The sequence below is a fragment of the Pinus tabuliformis genome, chromosome 5_2 (genome assembly GCF_031772625.1).
Source record: "Pinus tabuliformis cultivar Carrire ecotype Pingquan chromosome 5_2, CPIR1, whole genome shotgun sequence".
NCBI classification, from domain to species: Eukaryota; Viridiplantae; Streptophyta; class Pinopsida; order Pinales; family Pinaceae; genus Pinus; species Pinus tabuliformis.
The window spans coordinates 176,354,978-176,363,501 of NC_142306.1; the positions used below are offsets into that span (position 1 = coordinate 176,354,978).

General features: G+C 37.2%; 1 protein-coding gene across 4 annotated transcripts in view; it reads right to left on the reverse strand.

Moving 5' to 3' along the window:
* LOC149158109 (uncharacterized) overlaps positions 1–7,955 on the reverse strand; it is a 136,766-nt gene extending 128,811 nt beyond the window's left edge. For 2 of the 4 annotated variants that reach the window (XM_089436125.1, XM_089436130.1), the window contains exon 1: positions 7,588–7,955. The gene's annotated coding sequence lies outside the window, so the exon portion shown is untranslated. Of the gene's footprint in view, positions 1–6,121; positions 7,001–7,042; positions 7,393–7,587 lie in introns of those variants that run through there. The other 2 variants (XM_089436128.1, XM_089436129.1) reach the window with 2 other exon arrangements.
* Positions 7,956–8,524: the final 569 nt, after the last annotated feature.

Genomic DNA, 8,524 nt, shown 5'->3' on the forward strand with positions numbered 1-8,524 from the left:
AGAATTATTGAAATTCTCTACTTCCATGGATTGAAATTAGATGCCCTTTCAGTATCTTCAAACCTCAACCTGGTAGAAGTCATTCTCCCAGATCAAACCCTTAACTACAAAACCCTTCAACTTAAAAATAAAATTCGATGTAAGCCTTTGTGCATTGATCTTCCTTCTCTTTCTAGTGCTCCGATACCATGTTGAACTATTTTTTTTCCTATGAAAAAAAAAACATAATTCTATTCCTTCGAAACAGAATTACATTCTGCTTATACACTTCGAGAGCGTATATTCTTAAGGATCTTCAAAGATCCTCCTAGAGTCTATAGAGATCTGAATCAAAATATCCCTAAGATGTGCCAAAAAAAAAACATGAACATGTTTGTTTGTTTTTTACATCGATTTGAAATATAGATCTCAGGGCCAAAAAATAGAAGAGTCCATTGATTGTAATCAAGAATATTGGATATTCCTAGCTACCAGTCATAGATATGACATTAATCATGAAGTCTATTAACCAAAAAAAATACAACCAGAAAAACAAAATCCAGGGTGTATTTTTGTGATGTTATCCATCTCTACAAAATCCAGTGTTGCCTCCTCCATGTACGGCCTATGATAAGACTCATAATGTTCCTCCCCTAGATATTATGAGATTTGCCAAGGTCCCCTATCCATGACCAGGTCCTCTTTAGAAAGGCGATCCATTGTGACATTCCTCTCCCTATATATATGAACAAATGTGAAAAATGTAAATGTTCCTTTAATCCTCATGATATCTTGTAAAACTGGCACAAGACAAAAATTGACGTTCATTTACCCAGTTTACTAATAACATAGAATCACCATAAACCCGTAACCGGTCACATCCATTATCCTTTGCAAATACTAACAGGGCTTTGAGGACCAAGAGGTCAGCTAAGTTATTTGTTCCCCTCCCTAATCCCATTTTTGCATGAAAGATATGATCCTCTATGAGAGAAAGAACAATCCCCCCCACTTCAATGATTTGCCTCCTGAGAGGCTCCATCAAAATATCCCCAGGGTACAGTTTTGTCGGGATTCTCAACCCTAATTAGACGAGGGTGGTTTTTAACTGTAGGCTAGGGAAAGTGCAAAAGGATTTCCAAACTCTCAGCTGCTATCTTCTTCGGCAGAATGATTATATCTTGGAAAATGCTCTTATTTCAAGCTAACCCAATGCTCCGTGAAACGATCAAAGGCAAAGCTTTTGTGTTTTCTATAGTCGAATTTCGATACCATGTCCTCCAACATTCTACAACACTTTGGTCCTCCCATTTGCAGGTAGATCCTAGAGATGATTTACACCCTTCCCAAATGTTCTCCAAGAAAGGGCATTTTATGAATAGATGCCTTGTGGATTCTCCTCTTGATTTGTATAAACAACACCAGCCAAGTCCTATTTTTTTCTCTTTTGCATCACATCCCATGTTGGCGCCTTCTCATTTAGTAAGCACAACATGAAAATACGAGTCTTCATAGGACATTTCAGCTGCCAAATGTTCTTCCACCAACAAACCTGATCATTTGGCTGGCCACCTATACTATAGTGAAGGTATCCAAATTTAGGTGTATACTAACTTGAGGGGGGAAAGTCCATATTAACTCATCCTCTGAATCTGTCAATCTTACATTGGATTCTTGCAAAGTTGTCACATATCTGATCCATTCTATCTGGTGTTGTCCTTCTACTCCCAAAGCTCTCATTGACCTCCAACTCTATTGCCACAGAATCGAATATTGTGGATCTACTTGTGACAATCTCGAGCGGCCTCTTTCCCTGAACCAATTGACCACCTGCTGAGGTAATATGAATCTGTCCCCACTACCAACCCATGGCTCTATTCCAGCTTTGATAAGGCACCCATCCCCTACTTTCCACACCAATCCATTTTTGATAATGTCAAAGGAATTTAACACAGCTCTCCATACTATTGAGATATTCGCCCTTGGCTTGACTGGAGTATAAAGCCAATCTTCTAATGACAAGGGAGCTATATATTTGCCAGTAACCACTTGAGTCTACAAATTATCCATGTTAATTAATCTCCACCCACATTTCGCAGCTAATGTCGACAAGAAGAAGAATATGATTTTAAGTCCCCAACCTCCTAAGGCTTTCAGCATCGCTATCTTCTGCCATCTCACCTAAGGGATCACATAATGGTCTTTTGCCCTGCCCACAGAAAAGAGAAACAAATTCTTCTAGCTTTCTCAAGAACTCCCTTTGGGGATCTAGGCTAAGGACATCCAATAAACACCAAATCTGATTTATTTTTTCTCACAATTATTTTATTACCCAAAAAATAATTTATTCTCAAATTAAATTATGAAACTGTTGAAATAAACACATTGGTGCTCTCAACGTTTAAATAGTAAATTTGCAGTGAAAATATGAATAGGAAATAACCACAACATAGTAGAAATTCCATCCAATAAATCTCCCTTCACTTTATATTGAAATTTGGAAAATTTAGGGCCTAGACCCACTAAGAGATTACACTAAAAATATAGCAATATTAGAACCTGGAAATGGCCCTAATATTTTTGGCCCATGAAAGAATTCGTCCCGACGAAAAATAGCTACTCCAGAAGATGAATTGACCCTAGTAGATCTCAACTTGTACTTGCAAACTTCAACCCTCCTAGCCATACAACTTGCGCACTAGAATTCTCGACCTATCCAAGAAAACTGGCCTCCAAGTATCAACCCACCATCTAGAAATTTCAACCCTCTCTCACTGTCTCGACCTACTCAAATTTTCACCCTCTCTCTCTCCTCCAAGAAATTTTGACCCTCACACAAATTCTCCTTGAAAAAATTTGTGATTTTGCTACACATTTTTCCTCTTTCTCCTCAGTCACTCAAGCCTCTCACTCATGAGAAGATCGCTTTCTCCAAGATGCAATGTGTATCTTCATCCTCTCCCTTAGGTTCTCTTTGTGCTTCCAAATTGAGCAAAATCACTAACCCTCAATCTCCAAAGCGATAGACAGCTAGGATTAAATCCTAACCATCTTAGATCAATGGTTGAGATTAGATCTAAATCACTTAAAAAATTAAATTATTTATCCTTAGAAATTTGCTCAATTAGCCAACATTAATAAATTAAACCATAGTTATTAGAACTAGACCAGTCATCGAACCGATAGACCCTTCGAACTGAGAACCAGTCAAAACTGGACAAAAACCAATAAAAAAAACAGACCAAATAACTTGTTGAGCAAAAATACATATAATATTTAAATTTTAAAGACAGATCAATGGTTCATATTAGATCTAAATCACTTAAATAATTAAATTATTTATCCTTAGAAATTTGCTCAATTAGCCAACATTAATAAATTAAACCATAGTTATCAGAACTGGACTAGTCATCGAACCAGTAGACCCTTCGAACCAAGAACCAGTCAAAACCGGACAAAAACCAGTAAAAAAACCAGACCAAATAACTTTTTGAGCAAAAGTACATAAAATATTTAAATTTTAAAGAAAAACATAAATATTCATGTGCATCCATCTAAATTCAAACCATTTATACACAAATATGAAAAAGTTCTCATTTGTATAGCAAGAGCGCATAATATGATAATACCAAAATAGCACTTGGTGCAATACATGTTTGAAACAAAATACATCAAGAATTAGGCTCTAAATGGCCTCTGAAGTCCAAAAATAAGCATAGTACTAAACTACAATACTAAATTACTAATCAGAATCAACATCCTCATCCTCCCCCTCATCTTCATCCTCAGAATTAGCAATAGCAGATTGAGGATCTATAGTGGGAATTTTACTTGATTCCCCTAGCCCTAGAGGTGGCGCTGGAAGTGGGTCCAAGTCCATCCAAGAAAGATCTTCATTGTCAAACGTTGGTTCCTGGGTCTCCACAACCCACTCTGATGATGGATCAAAGTCATCTAAAGTTATGTTGCTTGATTCAGGTGCCTTGTTCAGCAACTGGTTTCGCCTCAACCTGAGGTTGTACTGAACATAAACCATTTCATTCAACCGTTTGTGCTCCAAGCAGTTCCTCTTTTTCGTGTGTATTTGTTCAAAAACACTCCAATTCCATTCACACCCCAAAGCACTACATGTTTGGCTCAATACCTGAATTGCAATTTTTTGCAATTTAGGGCATTGGCTACCAAACTATTGCCACCAATAGGGTCCCAGCTAAGAAAAAGAATTAAAAAATAAAAAATAAAAAAAATCAGTTGAAATGGGCCCCAACTAGGAAAATATTAAAAAAATCAAAAAATAATAAAAAATCACTTGAAATGGGCCCCACGCATGAGTTGTTAGGCGGTTGCATTGAGCCAGCCAATTCGGTACCGAACTAGCCATTTTTTGTTCATTGCACTGGTCCGAACCGTTTTAGGGCTGAAAACGGTCGGACCAGCGGGTCCAAACCGGTTTGGTCCGGTCCTGATAACATTGAATTAAACTAATGTGTTTTTCCTAAGTTAAAATTTAGGAAATAAATCATATTACTTGCTCCTCTCGAACCAACACCCAAGAGGAGTTCTCTTCAGTAAGCTAGACATTTAGCCTATGCAGAAGACCTTTCGATGCTATAAAATCAACATTAAATAAGTTCAGATCTGATTTATTTAAGAGAAGCATCAGACCAAAGTCACTTAGGGCTTGAAAACTTACAATGCAGAGGCTATTTTGAAAATCACTTACCTCAAGTTTGATGGACAGTTCATTGAAGGCTTCAATGAATTGTTGGATGCTCTGTCTATGGATCTACCTAAGTTGCAGTATCAATGCTAGCATTGTGTCCTTGTACCTTAGCAAACAAAACGGCTTGGAGACAACCATGAAGTCATCCCAAGTGTCATTTGGAGGTTGGTTGTTGGTTGTGAGGTGTTGGGTATGTATCTGCCACAAAGTGAGAAGTTTGTTCCTGCATATGAACTTAAGGATTAGAATCTTTTGAGCTTTAGTCTAATTAGATTGAGTCTTGAAGTAGTCTTCTAAAATTTGAAGCCAAGAGTCCAGCCTATCCACTCTCAAAGATTTGTCAAATTTGGGAATGGAGAGCTTCATGTCCAAATTGAACTACTATTGGACAATGTGGATACCAGTAGGTATATTGTATTGTTGCAGTGATGATCATTGTTGCAAGGCATGTTGTTTGGCGGGGATCAATTATCGAAACATGCCCAACATGTCTTACATTATCTTGGCCTTGAAGCACACTCTATTGTTGTTGTTGTGTAGAAACTCATTCCATCAAAAGTTGCCTCTTTTAATGTTTCTGAACCTGCATTTTCTCTGCCAGAAAGTGAGCAAGGGTAGGTCATTCAGAGTTGTAAGAGCCTCGAGAAGAATTGCGAGGAGCCAATGCCATGATGTAATACAGAAAGACAATCTATGTTAATATAAAATTAGAAAGCAATCATGGTATAAACCCCATAAGTAAAAAATTGCAAGTATCAAATATATCACAACTTTATTTAGCAGTACTGCAAGTCTGTTCAGTGGTGCAGATCTGTACTCAGAATCTTAAAGGATAGATGTACAAGAACCCATGGAATACTCATGGTAAGGAGGAAGAACTGATGGTCCTGTGAATCACGAGTAGACAGAAAACACGATTGCAGTAAATTGGAGAATGTTGTCAAAAATAAATGCAAAAAAATTGAGGAGTTCAAACAAGAGTAGGTTACCTGCATGTCGAGGACATGAAAACATGGAAGTGCTGACATGCCTGTTGAGTGTTCAAGCAGAATTTTAGGCAAGAAGCATCGCAAGGAGGCTGGATTTGCAGAACTCTAAAAGGGCCCTAATCTTTCAGTTTTTATACCAATTGATAGGAACATAATAGCAGCAATGCAAAATACTTGCATACAAGAAAGAAAAACAAAGAGCAAGTATGCAATCATAAGAGGAGATTGTCAAATTGTGAACATGATGTACACTCTAGATTGTGTTAGATATATCGGAGTATGTGATCCTATTTGACCTCTTCTTTGAGATGTACAAACCTAATTAAATAGGTGACTGATCACTTTAAAATATTGTATCAAATCACCACAAAAGACAAAAGACAAACGGAATAAAAGTACAGGGGAGATAAAGTACAAATTTACTACATACCTGGACACATCCAGTGGACTAAATCTGTTCATACAGCCTCTAAACCCATTTGCCTATGCCTTGCGCATTTAATATAGAATTGGGTGTTCATAGCTTCATTTCTTTACTACCGGGTATGATAAAAATAGTGCATATTCTTTAGGTACCATAACAATTGCCTATGTGGATCAGCATTTTTTTCGCACCCTCTGCAAGTAAAGTCTCCTAGAATATCAAAACTAAAAAACTCAAATTGTTGCATAGGACAGTCGCTTTTTCATAAACCGTCTCTTACTCTGGCTAGATTCATCCCTTGATTTGAAATCACAACAGGTGTAATAGGCAGTGTGGCCTGACGTGTTAAGCATTCTCCCTTTTTGTTAAGACATTTGAACTTCAAAGTGGCATTTCAGAAGAGCTTTCTTGAGGAGGATAGCCCTACAGGAGCTTGCAGAATTCTACTATCACCATCTTCTTTTCATACATGCATGTCTGGCACAGAATCCAGATGCATTTGACATGTTCTTAGGTAGCTTGTGGAAGTTCATAGGGTCATGGATGTCGTTGAAGACAACAGCGCCAAAAAAGAGCATGACTTAGAACAACATTCAGGATATACATGTGTCAAATGAAAGTCATTTCATCACTTCATAACAAGCCTTGATATCAGGGCATTGAAAATCCATAACAGAGAGACCAAGCATCTTTCACAAAAATAACTAACCAAGTAACTCAAATGCCTATACTACAAGTCAAGCTTGTCTGAGTAATCATTTCAATGCACTAAATAATGAGTATATGCTATTAGGAAGTAGTTCAATTGTTAGAGGTGGCTACTAGTCAGATTTTTGATAGGCGCTTGCAATGACTATGTACAAGCAGCACATTATGAAATGGGATATTTCCATGAAGCAGATACGCCTCACAATTCACGGAAGCTACCTTTCGGCCAAGATCCCGTGACTCGTTACCTATTCTGCCAACTTAAACCTCGCTCCAAGAGCATGAAATGGCCTCTTTTACACAAACGAGACAGCTCAAAATGGGGCAAACTAGTCTTTCAGGGATTTGAACATCAGTAAAGGGGGAAGAACACCCCTGGCTTTACCACCAACCAATAACCATGACTACTAGGGAGATTTTGAAATGAATATGTGATCAGTTGAGCAATGTCTCAAAAAGTTTTGGCTAATCGCAACTGTATTCAAACTCCAAATATTTCCAAACGCGCAGGCATAAATACAAAGCAAGCACTCGTCAAAAATACTCGGTATTTTTAATGCAATTGTCCCCACATTTTAGTAGAAAGCAGCAAATGAATCAGTTAAATAAAGATTGCCATTGTCAAAATTCATTCATCTACATGTGGGAGCTTGGAAAGTAGTCCTGTAAAAGTAAAAACAAGTAATGCAAGCCGCAGTGTAGCAAGGCCAAATAAGGGAGCTCTGGTATCATTTAAACGTCGTAATCAATCAGGAAAAACTTACCAATGTCCCCAACGATTAGACGTTCCGGCTCTTGAGATGCATTAAATTACTCCCAGTCTAATCAAATCCGGAAGAAGAATCTGCAAGTCTAGCGGTACTTGTATTCCCCTTCCCCTATCAATAGCACCTAGGTGAAATTTTCAGCGAGAAAACTTTAACTCTGGTGCAGTGGAAGAATATAAGCGAGACAATGACGCAAAATATGGTCCCGAGGTCGCTGACAGGGGCGTACAGTTGTGCAGTGGGACTGGGTCAGAGAAACATTACAGCTGAGAGAAATAAAATATAAAAGAAGTGGACAATCAATGCGAACAGTCTGACTCAGTTTTAGTGGAAAGGTATTGCCACCACTCCTTATGCCATAGTCTCTGGCATCCCGTGATTCCCACGAAGACCAGCACTTTTCAAAATGGTCTTTTTTAAGCTTTTTTTTGCAAAATTTTGGTTCGAAAGTTGAAAAAATTATAATATTTATTGTTAGTGGTTTAATTACGGTGAGTGAGTACTTAATAAATTTAAGTAATGGTGGTTTGAAAAGGTCAAAAAAAAAAAAAAAAAAAAAAAAAAACTTTAAGAATTTAGGGTTTACCTTTGTTTTTTGTTAATACAATTTTATAACTTCAAGTACAGCAGGTTTGGTTTTTCTACTTTTGGTTGAATATGTAGAAAAAACTAAGTATTATATTTACATTGCCGAGGTCCACGTTATTGTTAGGATTAGTTATTTTCATCATCGAAAATTCATAAAAGTCTTAGAAATCGAAAAAAGTCCAATAATCTGAATAGAGACAATGGCTAGAAAATCAACAAAAGTTGGGTCTCTCTCCTATCTTTCTAGTTTAATTTTATTAGATGTATATTTCTTTTAATTTCTTTTTATCTTATTTTGAGATTTCTGTTATGATTTATCCTATTTTATTTCTAAAAGAAATATAAA